At 34.9% G+C, this 24,110-nt stretch overlaps 1 protein-coding gene across 1 annotated transcript in view; it reads right to left on the bottom strand.

Moving 5' to 3' along the window:
• The window catches only part of LOC108737271 (metabotropic glutamate receptor-like), a 270,131-nt gene extending 246,414 nt beyond the window's left edge, over positions 1 to 23,717 (bottom strand). The window contains exon 1 of the mRNA XM_025980471.1: positions 23,588 to 23,717. The gene's annotated coding sequence lies outside the window, so the exon portion shown is untranslated. The remainder of the gene's footprint in view (positions 1 to 23,587) is intronic.
• Positions 23,718 to 24,110: the final 393 nt, after the last annotated feature.

Genomic DNA, 24,110 nt, shown 5'->3' with positions numbered 1-24,110 from the left:
TGTTCGTAAGTAAATAATGTTTCTCCAACAACGCGAACAAAGTGATGCTTAAAGGACTTTACGGCCGCTTCCCAAAGTCCGCCGAAATGTGGGGAGCGAGGAGGAGAAAAATGCCAATTGATACCTTTCATAGCTAGGGTATCCCTTAATTTATTGTTATGATCGTTAGAGTAAAATAAATTGTAAAGTTCTTTTAGTTGGTTTTTTACGCCAATAAAATTTGTTGCATTATCTGAAAATATATTTTTGCATAACCCTCTTCTAGCCAAAAAACGTTTGATCGCTGACAAACAAGATTCTGTTGTAAGATTGCCAACAAGCTCTAAGTGGACAGCCTTAGTTAGAAAGCAAACAAAGATTGCAACGTAGACCTTTATGCGCTTAGTATTTCTGTATTCCTTTTCTTTCATAAAAAACGGTCCGCAATAGTCAATACCAACATTTTCGAATGGTTTCGAAGCTATAACTCTACTTTTTGGTAGATCAGCCATTAAATACTTGTTAGCATTTGACGATGGATTTACCTTGAAACATCTAATACATTTGCGAATTATATGCCGCGTGGTATTTTTGCCATCAATAGGCCAATAATTCTGCCTAACCGCATTTAAAGTGCATTGTATACCTGCATGCATTTGCCGTACATGTTCTCTTTGAATTATCAAACGAGTTACGTGGTGAGAACGTGGAAGTAAAATCGGATGTTTTTTAGAAAATGTTAAGTTGGAATTTCTTAATCTTCCACCGACACGTAAAATGCCCTGGTCATCTATGAATGGATTGAGAGATGCAATCTTACTCCTTTTGTTTACAGGAGATCCTGATTGAAGATCTTGAATTTCTTTAGAGAACGTTTCTATTTGAATTAGGCACATTAAACGAGTATGGGAGGCATCGAGTTCTAACAACGAAAGTGGACCTGTATATGTATTTTTCTGACGTAAATTTGCAATGAAACGTAATACATATGCTAACGTTCTTTGAAGTTTATTAAATGAAGAGAACCTTTCTAGTAAGTTACCATGGTTAGTATGGGCCAAGACCATAGCTACAGTTTTCTGCTCGGGAATAGATAAGTTTGATCGAATTGTACTCTGTGGCCAACATTTTTCATTTTTTAAAAGCCAAGAAGGCCCGTGAAGCCATATTTTGTTAGAAATAAAGTTTGATGGTTGTTGCCCGCGTGATATATAATCAGCAGGATTATCTGCTGACGAAATATGTAACCAGTCTTTAGAATCAGTACAATTTTGAATTTCAGCTACGCGGTTACTTACAAAGGTTTTAAGTTTGTGCGGTGAAGTATTTATCCAGTGCAGTACTATCATTGAATCTGACCAGAATTTTATAGTATCAAATTTTGTTTTTAAGGCCGAAATTGTTTGTTTATAAAGTCTTGTCAGTAGTACTGCTGCACATAATTCTAGTCGCGGTAAAGATACTGTTTTCAAAGGGGCTACTCTAGATTTGGCACATATTAATTGTGTGCTTATGTTACCTGATTTATCCGCATATCTAGCATAAATACAAGCACCGTAGGCTTTTTCGCTTGCATCACAGAAACAATGTAATTGGAGATAACCTGATGTATTGAATAGTAAACGCGGTACCATGAAATTGTTTAAAAAAGAGAGTTCTCCTTTATATTTTTGCCACATCGTGTATATTGACTGTGGAACTGACTCGTCCCAATCTAATTTACATTTCCACAGCTCTTGTATGATTATTTTTGCTAAAATTATGACTGGTCCTAGCAAACCTAAAGGGTCAAAAAGTTGTGAGACTTCCGATAATATTGTCCGTTTTGTAACGTTAGTTTGATTAGAAGAATTAAATGATACAGAGTAAGTAATATTATCATTCAACTGATGCCTATATACACCTAAGATTTTTTTATTGGAGGACGAATCGAATAAAAATTGGGTTTCTTGTGAACGCGGAACCGTCAAAAACTACCCTTAGCTTTGTTGTAAGACTCGTATGTTTGATAGCCGCAAGATGAGGTAGATAAAAACCTGATTGGGTTGAAGTTGTATCTAATACGTTTGACATATGACCTAATTTATGCTGATTTGAATTAAAAGGAAGGCGTACAATATACCGTCCATTATTGTTATTGCGTGTTGTACTCATTTGAAAATGCAACTCACATGCGTTTTCCTCTTGAGATAAATGTTTATCGGAATTGCACTCTTCTAACTGCCAAAATTTTTCTAATTGTTTTTGTGTTGGTGAGGTTACAGAATGGCAATAAGTACCACTCGCAGGATGTGTATTTACCCTACCAGAAACGAGCCAACCTAACTTAGTTTTTTGTAAAACTGTTACTTTATTGGGTAATCTTATTTGTCCTACACAAAGCAATTTGTAAAATACATATTCACCTAGCAAGAGATCAATTTCAGAAGGTTTATAGAACTCTGGATCGGCTAAAGTTATATTTTTTGGTATTTTTAAACCTTTTCTGTCAACTTGCCTAGAAGGTAAATTTGCCGTGATAATTGGTAGTACAAGAAGTGTAACCTTTTCTTCGAACCTATCATTTCTAGCCTTAACAGATGTTTCAACGGAGTGTGTAACAATGCTTCGAGATTGACCTAAACCCAAAGCTGGCAAATTTATGTTTTGCTTGGATAACCTTAATTGATTTGCTAATTTTTCCGTTATAAAATTTGACTGTGAACCAGCATCTAACAAAACTCTACAATCGTGTGGTTGATTTTGCGCGTCTAAAATAATAATGCGAGCTGTCGATAATAAAACCTCATTAGCCTGAACTGAAGTAAATGATGAAGTTGTAGGTTCGTCAGAGTTATCACTTGTTGTGTTTGAAGTAACTTGTGCTACCTTAGTATATGTGCTGGGTAAATGAAGAAGGGTATTGTGTCTACCTTGGCATTTCCTACAAAAACTAGATTTACATGAAAAAGTTTTGTGACCTGGTTTTAAGCAGTTTATGCAAAGATTTGATTTTTTAGCTGATTCTATTCTCTTTTGAGTATTTAATTTTAAGAATGTGTCACAGTTATATATGTTATGATTTTTAGAACAAATTGAGCAAGAATTATTTATTTGAGTCGTGTGGTATGAATGCATGTTTCGTTTGTTAGGGTGATGCTGAGAATTATACTTGTTAGATGGAGATTGATTACTTTTTACGTTATCATTTACCTTTTTGAATAAGGGGACCGGCTCTGTATCACGAGAAATTTTGTTTAAAAATAATAAAAAACTTGAAAATGTTGGTCTCTGATCTTCTTCAATAGAACGTTCCCATAATGTGCGTGTTTGTTTATCTAATTTAGCCGAAACAATATATATTAACATTTCATGCCATTCAACCGGTTGTTCAAGAGCCTTTAGTGCATTAACATGCATTTCAGCCTGTTCTGATAATGATCGTAATGCAGCGTAAGAAGAATCCTTAGAAATTTCAGGCAATTCAAAAAGAGCTCGAAGATGACTGCAAATTATTTTTCGTGGATTGTTAAACCTTTTTTTAAGAAGGTTCCATGCAATTGAATAATTATCTTCGGATGCGTTAAGCGAGTTAACTACGCCAGCAGCATCGCCTATTAGGTATGATTTTAAGAGATGAAATTTATGTACAACCGGGATTGAATCACTATCATGGATCAAAGATTTAAATGTATCGTAGAAACTATGCCACTCAATGAAATCACCATTAAATTGTTTAATGTTTATTTTTGGAAGGATGGATTGCGATGAAGACGCATTTTGGCTAGGAGTTACAGGACTATTTGCAACTGTACGATCTCGCTCAGTAAGGTTTAAATGATGAATTTGTTTTGCTATATTAACTGAACATTCAAAATGAAGATTTTCTACCTCCTCTCTCTCGTTTTCATGATCTACGGCTTCGTCTAAACATTCTATTTGATTTTGAATTTCACACCACTCTTTATATGCTTCTTCTAATCTACCTTTACGGTTTTCTAACACAAAAAAATCTAAACTTTCATGAGAATGTATATATGTATGAATGCTGGTAATTTGTCCCTTTTTAACACCACGTTGTTTGATAAGAACTTTAAGTGATTCAGATGCCATTGATAAGTACTATGTAATGTATAAAATAAAGTAAAAACAGAGGCTTGCAAGGAAATAAAAGATTGGAAAAGGATAGCGAATCAAAGTACTTACTTGAAGTGCTTGTTGAAAGTGGACGAATTTTGGTAATGGAATAGGACCTCTGATCCGTTGATTAAAATTGTACAATCGGCTGCGTCGAGGTATGCGATATTCAGACGATGAAAGTTGAGAAATTTACTGTTCCGCTGGCTGCTACTGATGTCCAAAACGGCTGCTTCGTAAAATTTCACTTGTATCGATGTAAAAAACCACTGATCCGGCTCGAATAAAAAATGTACAAACGATGTACGTTGCACGCCAAATTAATATTATGCAACTAGTTAAATTGGATCGTGATTTCGATGAAGAATAAAAATTCACTGTTTTATTTTAAACATTTAATTGAACTTCTATTCTAATCACTAAAAACTAAACTTCAACGTCTAAATTATAACTATCAAATTCGTCCAACAAAGAAAACTATTTTNTCTATTAATTCGTTTCTGGTCATCTGAAGGCTCTTTTATATTACATGAAGGCAAATTACAGGAAGGTATGGCATCTTTCTTCAAGAATTTGAAACCTTTAAAAATAGAGTCAACATGTCTCATTGTCCACAAAATTCAAAATATTGATTAATGTAATTAATATTTGAATTAATTTTAAATAATTAGTTATAGCTTAAAGTAATTATGCAAAAAAATGAATATTTACCAGGTGGAACATAGTCACTTCTTTTAAAATGTAACTAACAAACTTGCATGTGCTGAATTACTGTTTCCCCAATTTTTAAAACTTCTTGCCATTTTTTATGGCAATCGACTTTACCGAATTACCGAAATAATTTTGTATTTTTACATAGTAACTATTTGGTTTTGGAAAATAGTGGAAACGAACGCCCGGATTGTTAAACGCTTTACTTTTGCAACCATAGACACAACAAAACATTTTACTCGTAGTTTTTTTGGAGAAAATCTTGCTCCATTTGTTTCAGATTGATTTTCCATACTTTAAAATAATTTTATTTATTTTCTTCTATTATAATAAAAATAAAAATAATTACGTATGTATCTCTTTCTATTCACTGTGTAACAGCTAACCCGATAGGATTGGTTCGAATTATTGTCGCTACGATCGATGCCTTTTACCAATAGGCAGTTATAGAGCTAGGGATGCGACGTAGAAGGCTACTTTTTAATCTATACATCGAAGACATCATCAACATCACTAAAGACAGTACAACTGTAGGGATCGATATACAGGGGCAAAAATTAATATGCTTAAATTTGCAGATGATATAGCAGTATTAGCATCTAGTAAGGAGGATCTAGAGAGAGCTTTAAATAAAATGGAAGCGGTACTGACATATCAGTTTGATCGGTATGAAAATAAATAAAACTAGAAATAAATTATTGGTATGCAATGGAAGAAAAAGTAGGAAAAGAGCGAATATAAAGATAGGAGACGAAAAATTAAAAGAAGTGGCTGATTTTAGATATCTAGGAAGTCAGATAAGTCAGGGCGGAAGGAGTAGTAGGGATGTAAAGCAGACGATAGCGTAGGGTCGTGTCGCCTTAATAAAAAGAAGTCACTTCTATGCTCGCGAACGGTTAATTTAGAAATTCTAAAAGGGTTTTAAAGGTGTATGTTTGGAGCGCGGCGTTGTACGAGTGCGAAACATGGACGGTGGGCGCGACGGAAAAGAAAAGGTTAGAAGCCTTCGAAATGTGGTGTTATAGACGAATGATGAGAATAACGTGGGTAGAAAAGGTTGGAAATGAAGAGGTATTAGAAAGAATAGGAGAGTATGGGACTCTATGGAAGTCAACAAAAAATAGGCGAGATAGGTTGGTAGGACACCTTCTCAGGCATGAAGGTCTAGTCAGAGACATATTAGAGGCAGAAACAGGAGTTAGGAGGCGTAGAGGTAGACCTAGATTAGATTACTCTTCGCAAATAGTTAAGGATGTGGGCTGTTCTAGTTTTAGGGAAGTGCGAAGTTTAACTCAGGATAGGAAGGAGTGAAGGTAGGTGTCCAACCAGTCTTAGGACTGACGACTCTATGATGATGATGATGAGTAAAATAAAAATTAGTGATATCTCACTGGAAAATTAGTGATGAAAGTATTTCACTGTAAAGTTAGCATTATTAGCTGGTTCCTCAGTTATACTTTAGATACTGATTGCATCAGTTATTTAACTAATTAAATTTGTTTAAAATAGTCAAACGTCTTTGTGACTGATAATTTCATTGACATAATTTGTGACCCTAATTGCAGGTAAGATGGCACTATTGCATTTATCGCATAATTTTTTAACATTACTGTCTTGATACACGGACAGGTCTTATGGCTTATATCTTTTGAGTTTCTATTTATTAATTATTATTTGTTACTAATCACACTGATTTAACTAGAATTTTTAATTTACTGATTTGTTAGGATAACATTCACTAATTTGAAGTGCTGTTATTATAACTGTAAATGCTAGTGAATATATTCACCGAGGATAAGTCAATCAATAATTCATTTTTAAAAAGAACAATTACTGAATTTTGATGAAACAAGATTCAGGAGGTCAGGTAATATAAAATCAGACTAAACGATCGTTCTGGTACCAATTTGCCGTAGATTTGTTCGAGTTATTAGCATTTTTAATATCAAAATATGAAAACTGTTTTAGATACCCACAGACGAACCGATTTATATTTTTTCAAAGGGCCTGTCTATGTTTTGTTTGCCCACTATCTCCTCCTTTTTTGCCGTTCCACTTCCGCCGTTTGTTAATGTCATGTTGTGGTTGCGATGCCTATTTTAGTAATTCTGCTTGTCTTCGACCGCATAGCCCGAAGCAAATAGATGACGCCCGCTTTTCTGGAATTTTCGTTGTAACTAATCACCTGACTGCTTCTGTTAGGACACTGAATAATACTCGATTTAGGCAATTTTTTATTGTTAAACAGGCTTGTTTTTATTGTTGTCAGTTTAAAATAGTTACTAATAAAAATTGTGAGAACATTTTTTAAAGACCTATTATTAAGGATTTATTTATGTTGTCTGTCTTTGGTAATGCAAAAGCATGGGTTGTATGTAATCGGCTAATTACCGCTCTTTCAACTAAAAAGTTAGAATGAGCAGTTTAGATTTTTACATTTTCGAGACTGTGTGTCTAGGTATCCAGGTAACATTCAAATATAAATATCACTCTCCGTGAATATAACTCAACTCTCTTGATAGAAATTAACGAAAAGTTGTTCTAATAATATCGACAAAATTTAGTATTACATTTATAAATCTGAACTTCAGGAATACTTTAATTCCGATTACGTAAATTACATTGTTGTTAGGTTTTCCGGAAACGCAGCTTTAGATTATCCTTTAATGTGTTTCCGCTTCAGGAAGAACTAAGCGTACACAAAGGAGATTTAAGTAATCTGCGACTGCTAATATACTAACCAAAATCCATTCAAGAGCTTTTTTTTGATAAATACGATATTACATTACATTCAACAAAGATTTAAAAATATACAACTGGGAAGTATAGATGTAAAATTCATACAAAAAGGAGAGAAAGTTGACTAAAACGATCTTTTAGATATTGAAATTTTTATAATATAACTAAGCAGAAAACTGAATAAATATGGTATCCAAACAGTTGCAGTCAGTAAAAATAACTTAGGACGTACGCTTATTACAAATATAGTGTAAATAAAATTCGTTACAACACATGTAATAAATTTTATGTAGACCAGACGGGTTAAAAAATAGAATTAGGTAACATAAAACTACATTATTAAATAATAAAAGCATATAAAAAGTAATGGTAAATGTTTATGTCTATAAGAACAATTAAAAATTAAAAAACTCCTGCTATTAAACACAAATTGTACAAACGAACAACAAACCCTCTTAAACACCCCTATAATAGATATCTGTATCAACCCTGCAATGTGTACAACAACCGAATAATTAAATGTTATTTCAGGTAAATTCATCCAGACGTTTAAGTAAATCATTTTACAAATGGAATCCGACTTTCGACTCGACCTTTCAAAGTCAACTGACCATTCCAGCGGCAACGAACTTCTAATCTACCAGTCTCGCAGCCGACAGTTCTACAGCCGAATGCTCCAGCCGTTCGTATCTACAGCCAACAACATTTGGGTTTAATTTTTATTTATTTCCCAGGTTTAACAGTAGTAGTCCAGCCATTCAGTAGGTAAGTGTTAACCAATTTTATTGTTTTTTTTTAATTTTAACTAATCTACAATTCTTTGGGATGGAGTACGCAATTTCCCTCTGAACTTACCACCACCCGACATAATCTGGCCTTACCCAACATAACTTTCTTCTCTCTTCCGTATACCAGCACGACTGACACAAGAGTACTTTCACTCTAGTGCGTAAGCTTGTTAATTATATAATAAAGGCTTCGCTGTCCGAGGTGTCAAAAGGTGGAAAAATCTGGCTGCTAGTATCCGTTCATCTCGACAAGTCTTCCACTAAGTCCGAGTTAATCTTAGAACTTGGCAAGCTCTGCGGCCTCAACGTCAAGGTTGAGCCGAAATAAGTCATCAAAGAAATCGCCCAATGCCGCTGTTTTATGAAATTCTATCATAAGGAGAATTACTGTCACGCTGCCTGGGTCTGCTCCTTCTGCAGCCGCAACCATGTTACTGCCGAATGCAAAGCAGAAGAGAGGAAATACGCAAGGTAGCTAAAAAACCATACTTCCCAAAAAACCCTCCAATACTCCAGCCGCTCCAAAGTCCTTTAGTCGCCCGCGTAATGAGGTACCCCCAAAAGTCTTACTCCAAAGCAGTGAGAGCAACCTCCGCACTCTCATCCAAAAGTCCAACGCAACTCCAAGCTTCTCTTCAGCGTCAGTTACTTCCCCAACTCTGGAACAGAGACTCCAAGTCATCGTAAAAACGATGGTAGTCAACATAGTTATCGCCCTCCAAACACTCACCCATGGATGAAACACCCCAAATAAATAATCTTCGAGTAGTTACTTAAAATGCTGTAAGCATTGGAGCTAAATCGACTGAACTCGAATACTTCGTTTAAGAACAGACAATCGGTGTTGCCTGAATCATTGAAATTCATTTATCGCAAGAAGTCAAGTCAACCTTTCCGTCCCTAACTTCACATCCACAGAAGAGACCGTGAAAACTCCCGAGGCGGTGACGTAGTCATCCTCGTCAGGAACTCTTTAAAACACAGGCCCATTTCTTTGGCCTTAGCATTGAAGTCTCGTTAACTTCCGCCTCTCCAGAATAATTTCTTTTTGCTGCCCCCCTTGTGAACTAAATCTTTCGGAGTTACCCTTCTCCTCCCCCCAAACGTCTCGACAATCGTCGCAGACGACCTTAATGTCAAACACGCCTCCTAGGGCTGCGGACACACTAACAAAAAGGCATTTCTCTTCTTGTCAAAGTCCTCGACCTCAACTTCGCTATTGAAGTGGCCCAGACCATATGTAACCTGCCTCCCACAATCAACTTCCTGAGATTCTTGACATCTTCGTTCTAAAAAGTGTCACTTTTTCTGCCGATCCCATCGTTCTCCTTCCAGCCCCAATAGAAGTCGGCCGCCCAACCCTCAACACCCGAAATCTTACAACTTCGCTAGACGGGCTACGTCTAACATCCTTTAAGTCGCACAATAGTGGAACTGGACAAAACTGTCAATCTCCCTTTAAATAAGATTACCAAGCCATCGAGCTCTACACAGCCTTCCGCCCCACCTCGGAGAAACCCCCTTCGCAGACATTTTTTCCCCCGTCAAGAGGAAAAACAATACCCGCCGTCTGTGTCAAAAATACCGTGATTCCAAACACTGCGCCTAGCTAAACCCCTTTCATCTAACCAAATTCCCCGGCGCCAACTTCGATGATTACGCTCAAGCAGAAACACATCCCAGACGTAATTAGAAACAGAGCCCCACACTTTCCGCCACTAATACAAAACGGCTTCGTATTCACTGCAGATGAAGAAAAAGCTGCGATATTCGCAGGCTCTTCTTCCCACTTTGCAGCCCTGTGGACCTTGCCGACTTTCGCGAGCGAACCATCGCCGCCTCCCAAAACTTCGTCCCAACTGTTTCCGAATTTAAAGTCCCTTTGTGAAATCTTCCACCACCATCCGTTCTTTAAAAAGGTGAAAATCCCTTGGCGCAAAAGGAATACCCAACGGTGTCCTAAAAGTTCTGCATCAAAATACATAAACGCACTCTGCAACATCATAAACGCTATCATGAGGATCCACCACTTCCCTCTGGTTTGAAAGGAAGACACCGACATCTGTATCCCCGAAAAAAGGAAGCCCCTCAGCTCTCCATTAAGCTACTGGCCCATCAGCCTGCTCAGTTTGCTGAGTAAATTAGTTGAATATGTCCTCCTGGACCGACTTCTTGCCAACGTAAAGCGTAACAACCTCATCCCCAACTTCCAACACGGTTTCCGCAGTCATTATAGCATCGACCTTCAACTTCTCCGCGTTTCGGAACTCATTTCTGCCGACATAAACACGCTCCGTCACACTTCCACACTTTTGCTTGACATTCAAGAAGCTTGCGATCGAATTTGACCCGAAGGGCTATTCTCCAAACTTATCGCCCTAAGCACCCCACATATCCCAATTGGGGATATCCAATCCTTCCTCTCTGACAGAACCCTTTGTTTCCGCGTTGGGTCTGCTTTATTTCCAAGCAAACCCGTCACGCATGGTGTCCCGGAAGGCTTCAAGTTGTCACCTCTACTGCTCAACATTTTCTATGCGGGCATGCCGTCCCATCCGTCGATCGTCAAAGCTGTCTACGCCAATGACATCGTCCTCATAAGTTTCTGCCTTTGCTCCTAAATTGGTACCGAAGATGGAAACTCTCCATTAACGAGGTCAAGTGGGAAGCAATTTTCTTCTCCTGTAGGACCCGAAAACCTGCCGTCATCGCTGTTAACTATAACCACACCAAATAGAGCAACTGCGTTATTTACCTCAGCGTCTTCTTCGACAGAACCTTGCCACATAAAACAGCTCCATTTTCCTTCAAATAAAAATCCGTGTGTTGAACAGAATTATCAGAGGCATTTCCTTCTACACCACCCCCATCTGTAGCTGTGCCGATTCCCACCACCTACAAATTCATCAAGGCATTTACATGTGGATTCTTCGCGCCGCACTCAAGTAACCCTGGTTTATCAGAAACACCCAAATTCTGAAAGAAACTGGTCCACCTTCACTCTCCGAAACTGCAGTTAGTTTCGCGGCTGATCTGCAGACCTCAGTATCAGTTTCACAAAACACAATTTTTTCTGTTCATAAATGGAGTCATCTTGATGCGATGCCCAGTATATTCAGTTGATAAAACGGCTTGGTAATGTACTTGCAATAGTGAAGCAATTTTCTACAGATGGATAACATCAGTTAGGGTTGGCCTGTTTGTTAACAACTTTATATCTTTTGTTAAGTTCACAAAATACATTTGTTAAACTAACAATATTTCATAGTGAAATGGTTTTAATATTAACAAAATAATTTGTGAATTTAACAGTATTACTAATTTCATTACTTCTAGTTGAGATGCCTACTAAATACCTAAATGAATGTAAAAGAAGATAGGTACCTATTATGTAAAAATGCAGTTCAGTATATTGTAATGTTCGTGGGTTTAACAAAATTAACTTCTAATATTGATAACGACAAAAAATGTTTATTTACACTAATTATTAAAAAACTTAAATACACTATTAAATTATTACTAAATTTAGGTGATGAATTATATTATATTAATTATCTCGATTCACTTCTGCAACGGTCAATTTATTTCTTCTTCTCTCGGCGATCGTCTCTTCCTTTGGTTTACTTTCTGAAACCTCCTGGAAACATCCGGATAGTTTATTTTTCCTTTGATCTGTTTAAGTGCTTTCCCGGAACGCATATACGGCACACACATTTACAAATACGGCGCACCTGAAGAAAGGCGCCAGCGGCTAGTTGGCGAATCGATAAGTCGTTCAAGCACACGTGTGCCCGATCGCCCACAAACACACTCGTGCTCGTTACAATATTAAGAAAAGAAACTGTTTTTTGAAGCATATTTAGCTAATACTTAAAGCATATGAAGGAACATTATTCCATTTCATTGACAAGCAGGATTTAGAAAATTACATTTACAGAAAGTAAATATAAAAGATTTTGTCGTAGAAGTTGCAACGTGTTTTTGTTAATCTTGAAATATTGTATTGCATAATTAACTAAGTACAACTGCTCTGCTGAAAACAACATGGAAGATCAGTTTTACTGCAATACGCTTCTTAGCAAAATCGTTCTTAACAAATATCACTAAAAACCCACGAATAAAAATAACTATGTATTTTTTTTTTGTTTATTTGACCGCATATTCTTTAGAGTGTACAAGCTCCGTCAACAAATCTGTAGCCGCGAAATGTGCACAAGAGGGAAAGAGCGAAAGCGAGTAGAGAGTGATTGATATTCTTTTGGGAACTTTCTCGGATTACGTACAGTCAGGAGATTAAAGGAGCTTGATTCCGATGCAGCCTACGATATTGATAATTTCATATTGTACTGATCACTACTCAACAACTTTAAATGGAAGGAGTACCACATATATCCCTTTCACTTTGCCACTGCGCATACGTCTGTCGCCGCTACAGATACTTGGACCTTAGATGTAGGAGGTATGCTCACGCGCATACACTTCTGTCTGTCACCCCAACCTCTGACGTGAGTATGTGACAAACTGCTTAATACTGTCATATACAAATGATGATGTTCACTCATTATTTTCTTATCATACAGCGTTATTTTGTGGTTTCCAGTGTTTAAATAAAGTACAATTCCAATTTTAAAAATCTTTCAACTTTCCCATTTTATTAAAAACAGAATAAATTAACGCCTCATCTGTAATTATTCTATTTTCAAGAACAAATAATCAATATTCACGTTGTAACTATTTTCTTTACGTTATTTCCCTACTTTATTACAATTTGTTATTTTTAAAACAATTGTCATACTCATAACTGTGTCTATGTATCATTATTTGAGTATTTTCGTTGCCCTTTTTGGACTTACCGCCACAGTAAAATATGAGTTTGTCACAGAGTAAAAACATGCGTGACAAGTCCATTTTAGTTAAACAACGATACAAAAGGGCATGGGTGGTCAAATCATGTGTAATAGACACTAAAATTGGTATGTCGATTATACAAAGTATGTGATAGAAAAATTATTGTAAGTGAAGTTTTTTCAGCTAATCTTATAGCTAATAATATTATATATTACTTATATTTTACATTAGTCAATTATACCGTATTATTGGATAATCCTTTTTAATTTTTCAGCTACATTTTTTTGCACCTTAGGGTGTTTTTGGCGCCAATTATATTTCATAATCTTAAATATTATACCTTTGTCTTATCAGTCCAACTTTTGATGTTTGCTATTATGACTTTCTCTTAAATAATGAGCGTTATTTCAAAATTAAAAGTTTCGTATCCTTTGTACCATAGAAATTATTTAAACAATCAGCTTTTTCATTCAGAAAAATTCAAAGCGTTGTTACTAAATTATGTCCTGTTCTCGTTTAATTACTTGCCCTTTCTGTGTACCATTCTATGCTTTATCTTTTTTGTACAATACAAAGTTCATTAAGAAGGGGTTTCAAAAACGCAATTCTTCGTCTTGATGAATTAATAACCACAGGATAGGCGGTAGCTGATGTATAAAACTCTATATTAAACTCAAAATGGTGGTGAAATGAAGTTTAATACTTCGCTATTGAATAGAAACGGTGGGGAGTACGTAAATTCGCTTCCTTAATATATAGCAGGTATTACAAAATGGCTTATTTATAATTTAAAACGTCACGTAATTAGTTAGGGTCATGTGGGCAGACGGTTAGGTTTTAGTTGAAAACATGTTATGTTATGAATATATGATATAATAAAAGGTAATATCTTAGCTTATTGTCTGTCGTTATTTTAAGGAAAAGGTGTTTAAACAACTACTGGTTCAGTAAAGGAAAGTTACAACAGAAAACCGCATACAGTATTATTCTGAAATGAGTAGCAACCTTGCAAAAGCGAATAAATAAATANCTTGATTAATTGCAGTGTTTTTAATTTTTAAGAAGTTTAGCATGCCTGGTTTTATTACTCCTTCTGAGATGCTGTTTGATCTCCTCGCCGATAGGTCGTGCTGTTGTGATTTGTTCTTTTTATTTATTTGTGTGTCTCTTTCCTTTGACTTGTTCTCAGTAGACTTTATTGGTGAGGGGGAGAGCTTTCTTTTATATGTTTGTTGGAGTATGACCAGTTTGTCATATTTCAGGAAAGCGGTGTTTCCTTTTTCTCTCTCTGTTTTTAACTGTTCTTGCAATTGCTTTCTCTTTTCTAAAACGTGCTTGGGGCAGTCTTCTTTCATATAAAAGCCCGTGTCTCGTAAAACTCCCTTTTGCTTAAATATTTTTGTCTTTATACCCAGGTTCAAGAAGGACACCACTACTGGGCGTGGTCTATCGCCTTTCTTCCCTAGCCTTTTTACCTCTTGAAGGTCACTAGAGGATAGCCTGACTGAGAAATGTTGTTCTATCCATTTGAGCATATTTTTTTCTAAGGTATCATATGAAGATTCCAATTCTTCGATACCGAAGAACACTATATTTCTTTGTCTCGCCTGCTTTTCAAGGAAATAGAGTCGTTCCTCCTGATTATCTACTGTTTCTTTTAATTTTTCGTGTTTCTCTTCCAGTGCAGAAAATTTTTTCTCTAATATTTTATTTATATTTTGTGTGACTTGTTCTGTCACGTTCTTTCCGCTTTCTCGGATCGCTTTTTTCTGGTCATCTAATTCTAGCTGGATATTTTTTAGAGCTTTCATAATTTCATCCATGGTTGTTATGATTATTCAGTAATTTGTTCGTGTCGACCTCTAGTGGCGTGTCTTGGTATTTTTGTGCTTAACGTTAGATTGGTGTAATGTCACAAAACCCAAGCAGTATTGTCGGGCTTTGAAGTAGTGTGTGTTTGTTTTGACAGATGGCGTTACTAGTATCAGAAATATAAAATGTAGGTGGCTGCGTGTTTTCTTGTCAAAAAAAGAAAAAGAGGTTATTTTTTTTTTTTTTTTTTCTTCTACAAAAATATTTTTGGTAGCACTATTGATCGCTCCTAATCACTCCTAAAAACAGACAAATGATTTAGATCTGTCGAGATGTTCTTTAGTTGATGGTAGACAAGAAAAAGACGCAGAAAAAATCGCAGACACTAGTGTTTATTTGTCACTTCACTTTCTTCGGATTGTGACCCTCGTTGATGGTGTCTTCATTTACATCACGAAAACTAACAAGATTCTCTCCACTATATCACTCTATCTTGATTTTTATAAACTTTTGAGTAATTTATATGAATGTTTTTAACGGAGCCGATGTGAACCGTAGCACAGTTGCGCCCTCATCTCATCGCAAAAGCGAATAGGGTACTATAAAATAAGAAAATTAAGTAAGTAACAGTAAGTAGAACATGCGAAATAGCACTCAACATTGGCTGCTCTTATGTTACAGTATGACAAATGTTAAGAGGAACATTTGTTGCAGCAAATACAAGCCTTGTACAAAACTAACTTTCAGCTGCTAACGTATTTATATCAGTGGTTTCGACAGAAAACTATTGCAGGTCCTAAATGTTTCCATAGAGTATTGTTTACGGACAAATGTTGTTTCGCGAAATGATGATAAGCACTATTGGTGTGACTGCCGAACTTTGTTGCTCGATTCAGTAATATATTAAATGTTCATTTTTTTTGTTTATTTTATGTAATCACATGTTGAGGTGTAACTTAAATAGGGCTTCATACTGTCAGCAATGGACAAATGTTGTTATTAATTCATTTATACCACGTTAGGCATCTAAACATTATGTGTAGTAGTAGTTTTGTTCATGTTTACTTTAACTGATCGACAAGCGGTATTCTTTACGTTCTCCATTGTTGTAGTTTCTGAGTCCTCAACTCGGTGCATAAGGATGGACCTACATAGTCAATTCACGTACAGGACCGCCTTTGGATTGTAGTGTTGTGATTTCTTTTATTTCTTTTATCTCTTAATCACACTGCTATACTCACCATGCGATTCCCTATTGCATCTAGTTGACACTCTAAACTTATTTCAGTATAATTATGCATGTAGATACGAAACGACACCTTCTCAGGTATGAAAGTCTAGTCAGAGACATATTAGAGTCAGAAATGGAAGTTAGGAGGGGTAGAGGTAGACCTAGATTAGATTACTGTTCGCAAATAGTTAAAGATATGGGTTGTTCCAGTTTTAAGGAAATGTGAATATTATTTCAGGATAGGAAAGAGTGGAGGTGCGTGTCCAACCAGTCTTAGGGCTGACGACCTTATGATGATGAGATACGAAAGTTTCGATCTGTTGAAGAAGGAAATAAAAACGCAAATGAATGAAGAGGCGACTGTAGAAATATGACACTGACAATACGGGGATTCTTCGTTTTCAATCTCCTATAGGTCATACGTAAAATTCTAATGATAAAAAAAATGCTTTATTACCAAATCTTTTGTTTACATTTTAACATAATCACGGTGACGATTGAGATATTTGATGCAGCCGTGGGTAATCTTTCCAGTATCATGAAATTTTGTCACAATGAATTTAAATATGTCTTAAAACTCCCGTTAATTTGAATGAAGGGGAAGCAGGAAAAGTAGGAAAAATGTAAATTACTTGATGCTAGGGCGCAGAGACATTCAAAACAAAAAGAAAACTGAAATCCTTCTGATCTTTGGCAAAAAATTGCTAATACAGTCCAACGGCTCGTTGAGCAATTTCAATGGAACACTTTCGACTACCCGTTAAGTAGTTCCGACCTAGCGTCGAGTGGCTTCCATCGTTTCCTTAAATTAAAGAAGTGACTAGGATGGGCGCATTTCGAAACTATCGAGGAGCTTTAAGATAACGTCAAGGCTCATTTGAATTTATTGGCCGCAACGTTTTAGGGAAAGGGTATTGGAAAGTTTGTCCACAGGCACGGGAAATGCTTCAATCAACAAGGATATAACGTCAAAAAGAAACTATGTCTACGGGGTATCCCATTTTCTGCAGTTTTGCGGGGTATCTCCCTTATTTTGAAAGATAGAGGATGCGGTTTTTGGAACAGTTGCTACTTTTATGTGAAATTAATGATGACGCAAGCAAAAAATTTATATCCCTTTGGTTTTAGAATTGAATAATATCACCTTTTAGACACCCCGCCGTATATCAGTCATTTTTAATTGAAAAAGTAAAAATGTGATCACGTAGAATCTTTCCGTAGAATCCAGTTTTTTTCTAGCACCTTCTAGTTTTAATTATGACAAAAACATATCTTTTTTTAACAGAACACCTTGTATTTTTTATATAATTATTAGACGTAACATGTGCTTCTAAAAATATATAGATGTATACAATTACTTTCGAAAATAATCTCACAATTGAATATTTTCTTTTGTGCCAAATTAATAGGTAGTAGGTTATGGCAAAAATTTGTTAAAAACAAAATCCATGTAAGTAATTATCATACTGGGGATGTAATACTTTGAAACTCAATTCAAAATATCTTTCTTAATACTCAATTAAATAATTTAACTGATAAAATTATTGAATTTTACACACAAAATAGTAATTACCAACCTCACTTAAAATATAAGTTATAAAAGACTAATTAAGAGAAACAGAAGAGAAAAGCAGAGAGTTTTTTAAAAGTGGTTTTGTATTTGACAGCCGCTTTCCCGTATACAAAATTTATAGTGCTCAAAAGATTCAAAGTGCTCATAGACCTTTGCAAATTTCGGAAAGTAAGTCCATTGCTGCACGACACTCTGCTACAGACCAGTGATGAGTTTTACAAATTTATTTTGCATGAAATCCCATAAGAGGTAATCCAAAATTAAGAAAGCCAGAGTTAGAGGAGATCATTTCATAGGTACGTATCCATATCCCCAATAAGGAACCAATCCATTTTTGAGGGAGGTTATCGTCTAAAAATACCCTTACGAGCGCAGAGTTGTATCATTATCTCATTTTTTTGTATTATGGCGATTGAAAATAGCCGTAACTGAAAAACAAGATTCATCGAACCAGATAACGAGAGATTCATTAGTGTATGGAATTGTTGTTGAAAATTCGACTTTCGACATCGCCGCGGTGTAAATGATGTGGGATGTGGAAAATATAGGGGCGACATTTTGCTTTTTGTTACAAAGAAATTAGTCACAGCCTACTACCTTTTAATTAATCACAAAAGAAAATTTTTAAAAAATTTAAATTGTGAGCTTGTTTTTGAAGATAATTGTACATATTCATTTATTTTTGGAAATCACACACTATGGCTAATAAATATGAATAATAATATACAGGGTGTTCAATATAAAAAATCATATTTGCGTGGAAACTAAAAAATGGAAGGTGCTAGAAATAATGTGACTATACATTACTGGACTCTACAAAATCAGAATTCGTTTTCAATTATTCGGCGAGTTTAAAGATAACCGAGATACGAAGGAGTGCCTCAAAGATGATATTTTTCAATTCCATTCTGTATCTGACATCATCTTTAATTTTACTAAAAAGTAGCACACTGTAGTGAAAACCGCAACTCTCCATCTTTAATAATAAGATACTTCGAATAAGTGCCGAAAATGGGATAAACTGTACATAACTTGTAGTACTACAATATGCTTTTAATTTCACTTAATTTCTATTTAAGGTCTATCATATGTTAAAGCAAAACGACCCTCGTAGACTAAGATCAGATGACCAGTTACTTTCGATGTAGTCTGCAATGCTGAAACCGAATTTGGCCTCTGCATTGCCTTAGTGAGTCCAGTCAAGATATTCAAACCCCAAGTCCATAAAAATGTAATTTTTAGATTTCTCGAGGCGTAATTGCTAACTCCATTGGGTTTTGATAGCGTGTAGGTAGCATGATGCTATCAAAATATTCGGATGGCTAAATATATCTGTATGTCACAACCGAGTATATTTAGGATTTAATGTTTTGTTACTATGACAGGTAAGGAGCTACATTTCTTCCCCAAAAAAATTGTACCCCTACATAGCTTCATTCTTTTACAATTCAATAGAAGAGTATTTAATGAAATCAACTTTATCATTTTTTATATAAAACTAATTACAGTAAATGAGTGTAATGAATCCGATTCGAGTATACTTGGAAGGTACTGCGCTTTTTTGAAGTAAGTTTGAAAATGCTAATACTACATATACCCGAAGTAGTCCGAGTTCCTGTGCTTGTTGAGGAACATTTAAGTGTGGTGACTGATTTTGATCTCTTAACTGTAGCCTTAACGTCATCGGAGTACAAGGTAAATTTTGTAAAGATGTATACTCGAGAGCATTACTACAAAGGAAAGAACGTAATCATTTCCGCTATATTTTTTATCGCTGAGCATATTAAGTCAGGTTGCGCGGGTGTCGTGCCGATGACCGCTTGCTCTATTTTTCGCTCTGGGGAACATTGAAGCAATAAACAGCTATATTATATAAACTCGGGGGTATAAAAGCGAACATTTTCCGAATAACAATTTTTAATGCGTGTAAACAAGTTAATGTTACTATCTCTTCCTGAATTATATTGTAGTTATGTAATAAAGCTGTGAAACAATGAATAATGTTATTGCTGTGCCTATATTCGAGAAGTTGTTTTTCGATATCGCTCTTTTCCTTTATGGTGTTACAATATCCGACACGTGTCATGGAGGATTAAATACAGAATCAGTTTTATTACACTGATGAAATACACTTACTTTATGGCGTTTTTACATTTCTTTTATCATAAACACTATATTCGTTGTTTTAAAAATATATGTTTCATGGAAATGTCTTTACCTTCTTAGTTTAATTCATTCTACGAAGATCTACTACACGAAAAACACTTCAAGTGGTTTTTCGATATCGGTCCTTTCCCTGGGAAGCATACTTTGATGATACAATACAGCACGCGTGTCACGGAGGATGGAATGCTTCTCGAAATACGGTATCAGTTATAAAGGCTACTGAATAGAGACAAAAAGAAAAGGAAGTATGGAACAATTGCGTTAAGGGAGTTTTATGGTTGAATATCGTAGTTTGGCCTCAAAAGATGATGAAATAACAAAGGGCCCTTTATTGAAGGGGTGCGATTTTGAGTAATGCAAAAAAGGCACCTTTGCAATTTCCTCCAAATAACTATAAAATGAAGCAATTTTCAAATTTTCACAAAAGTACCTTCTTTTAGACAGTTGGATCATCCATCCAAAAACTTTATTTAAGATGTATACCATTTTTAGTATCGAACATTATTAAAGAACCATCAAATAGAAATATATCAAAAAATCCCCATGTTTTTACTAAAGGTTTACTGCTTTTTACCATAGATTGTTCTGTTTTATCACAAACGTGCTTTTTTTAATTTTCGATGTACTCATTAATCATCATCATAAGGTCGTCTGTCCTAAGATTGCGTTTTTCTATCCTGAGCTAATCTTCCCATAGGGAAATGCAAACCAGAGCATCCCTAATCCTTAACTATTTGTGAACAATAGTCTAATCTAGGTCTACCTCTACTCTTCTTAACTCCTGCTTCTACTTCAAATATGTATTTAACTACTCCTTCATGCCTGGGAAGGTGTTTTACCAACCTATTCTATGGATACTGACTAGGTGGATTAAAATAATGGAACACTCTTCTTGCTTCAGTATTTACATTTTCTGAACAAAGACAATAAGTTTGCATTTTTTCAGTCCATATTTAAATGTGTCCATATTGTCGAAATATAGCTAGAATTTTCAATACTTCCGTTTTAATATAAATGTATCTAAAAACTGAGCGTAGCGGGAGATTCAAACGCACCTCAAAACTCAAGAGTAGTAATAATTTATCATAAAATTGTTGACAATACTTTATGTAAAAAGTGTTCCATAGTAAAAATTGAGTAGATACATTAAAAAAGCACTGTAAAATATGACGATAAGTTATAAGTTTCAGCGTATAAAAAATAATAAAAGAGGAAAGGCTGTGTTTTTTCAAGTACTATTTTTTCTTATGCATGTATGTATGTATATATTTATGTATATCTAAATTGCCCAAAATAAAAAGTTGCAGACGATTTAATTAAAAAAAGGCGATTTTTTGAACTTTTTTACTCCGCTTTTTAATTATGTTCGATCCTAAAAATGGTAAGAAGAAAACTAAGTAAAGGATTTCGATGTAAAATCTTATTTTCTAAAAAAAGTACTTTTGTAAAAACTTCAAAACATACTTCGCTTTGAGTTATTTAGAGAAAACTGAAAGGAGTGTCTTTTTTAGGATTACTCAAAGCGCATCCCTTAAAAAAACGGCAGTTTGTGGTTTTGTCATCTTTAGAAGCCAAACTACCATATTCAATCATGAAACGCCTCTAACGCAATTGTTTCATCCTAAAATTTCTATTAAATACGTAGTGTGCAGTCGTGAGATAAGAAATTATCCGGAGACCACTAGGAAGTTGCGTTTCTGAACTCCCGTTCTACTAAAATGTTTTTAAATAAAACTAGCAGCGAATGTAGTTGATGTGTTTAATAGGAAGGTTTTTTACATACTAACTAACAACATTAAATTTACTTAAAACTAGAGAACTACTAACAAAGAGGGTGGAGTCTAAATGAAACATATTATGGTGGTGGATAAATGTGGGAATTATCTGAATGTCGTCATAGACGAGAGGGTGTTGAGTTCTGAAAACAAGTATGAAAATGCTAACAATGAGTCAGGTATTAGTGACAGAAAAACCTCATTTATGCTACCAGGAATTATTGAATTCATCACGCACATTTTGTCTGTATAACAAATAGAATGTTCACGAAATATTGTAAAACTAAATAATAAAAGAAAGGAATTTATGACCTAAACAGTTTAAGTAATGTTTGAATAATAATAATAATAATAATAGTCTTTATTCCCGACGATGTACAAGTTATACATATAGGATGCGTCAAGATACATAGGATAATGTAATCACCGTCCTATTGTCAGAAATAATATTATCACCGACATCGCACAATGTGTTTGTGATGTTAGAAAACACTAAATCTAGAATATTATTTCCACGTGTTGGCACCTTGACTGTCTGGGATAAGTTGTAGCTTGTTAGCTCATCGTATAATGTATTATATTTATTTTCCTGATTTATTTTATCTAGATTGAAGTCTCCTGTTAAAATAAGATTTAATTTTGGTGTGTATATGTGATTCAGGATATTACGTAAACTTCTAATGAATATATTGAAGTTGTTAACTGATGAATTGGGGGGGTCTGTAACATGTTAGTATTATTAGTTTTTGCTCGGGTTTGGGTCGCCACTCTACGCCTCATATTTCTATTATCTGGTCTACACAATATTCTTCCAGTTTTATAGGTGTTGTCTGGATATTGAAGAAGTGTAATAAAGTTGAACTGAACAAAGGAATAAAGAAATTTGAAATGTACTGAAAGTAAATAATAACCCTAGATCTAACTATACGGAAAAGGTTTTGAATAAAAATAATTGTAAAAATACAGATAATTACTAGCACTAAACAAATAGTCTAATATTACAGTGATGAAGTGTACCAAGCGGTTAAGGTACTTAACTATTTTTGGTGATTCTCCTTTTGTGTCGTTTTATCCACTTATTTTTATTTTATTCATAATGTGTCTAAAAACCTTTCAGTGGGGATTTTTAGTCAATAACCGTTCACAAAAAGCCCCGACGTTCATGGCAAATGCTCTTGACGTTTTCTGATTATACAGACTTTATGTGCCACGCAATTATTATTGCAAAGCCGCGGGGTGTGTACTTTTAGCTTAACCAACAATTTTTACAGCTAAGCTGAAGAATGAATTAATAATGTCGCTTCGAAACATGAAGAGAAAATTAAAACGAAGCGGATAACTAACACAATTTTATAAGCATGTATTGCCTTTGTAAATGTCAAACATGTACCCCCATCTTAATTAAAATGGAAGTCCCCTAATGCTTTACTTCTATAGACCAAAGTTGATATGAGTAAGCTTTAGACCTGAAAGTGTTTTTTTATGGAAGGATAAAATTCGTTTGTCATTATTCCTACATTATTTTTAATTAATATGTTAAGTATGCTTTCTGAAATGAGTACCGAATCTGTGACCTTTTTTTTCAACTAAAACCAGTATTTACAAATCACTAAAAAGATAAATGCTTATTTCGCAGTGTACCTGTACACGAAAATGGTTATTTATTCTGAAATTGTCCTAAATTATCTAACTAATATTGCAATGGATATTTAACCTGACCTCCAAATGATCAGAAGGTTTTATATTACACAAACATTTAAAAAGTATTATCGTTGAATACATACTATCGGCGAAATAAACAATTGAAAACGAAGAACATTCAAAGAAATCTAAGCGATTTTATACATACTTGTGGTATTCTGAACAGCCGCAATAGGTTGGCAACTTGAATAGAAGTAACACTTGATGCTGCTCCAACAACACCGGAAATAACTTTGCGCACTTGAGTCTTGTTGCAGTTATATTCATCTCCATCAATGTTACCGATCGATCCTGGAACAAATATCCGTCTTAAATGCTGATATATTATAATTTTATTTAACGTTTTGGAAAGATAAAGTTAAACTAGTTGTACGTGTAACTATACCGGCCTTTAATAGTTATCGACTTTTTAAACTTTTTACAAATTTCCTCTTCGAAATTCACAACACTTGGATTTCATTTTGTGAAATTTTGCTATGTTACTCATGGAAATAATAATAAAGTAGTTTGGCATTTGAAAGACTTACGGAAAGATTTGAAAGAACGGACAACATAAATTACGAATCAAATTTGAAAAGAGAAAAAACAGTAGCAAATGAAGAAAATAAAAAGCTTGTAGCAGGAAATTCAACATAAATTTCATCCGCATCATTACAGAGTGGGCAAATTTC

This window comes from Agrilus planipennis, unplaced genomic scaffold (assembly GCF_000699045.2).
Source record: "Agrilus planipennis isolate EAB-ADULT unplaced genomic scaffold, Apla_2.0 scaffold136, whole genome shotgun sequence".
Classification (NCBI taxonomy): domain Eukaryota; kingdom Metazoa; phylum Arthropoda; class Insecta; order Coleoptera; family Buprestidae; genus Agrilus; species Agrilus planipennis.
This window is presented reverse-complemented; position numbering and strand designations above follow the sequence as displayed.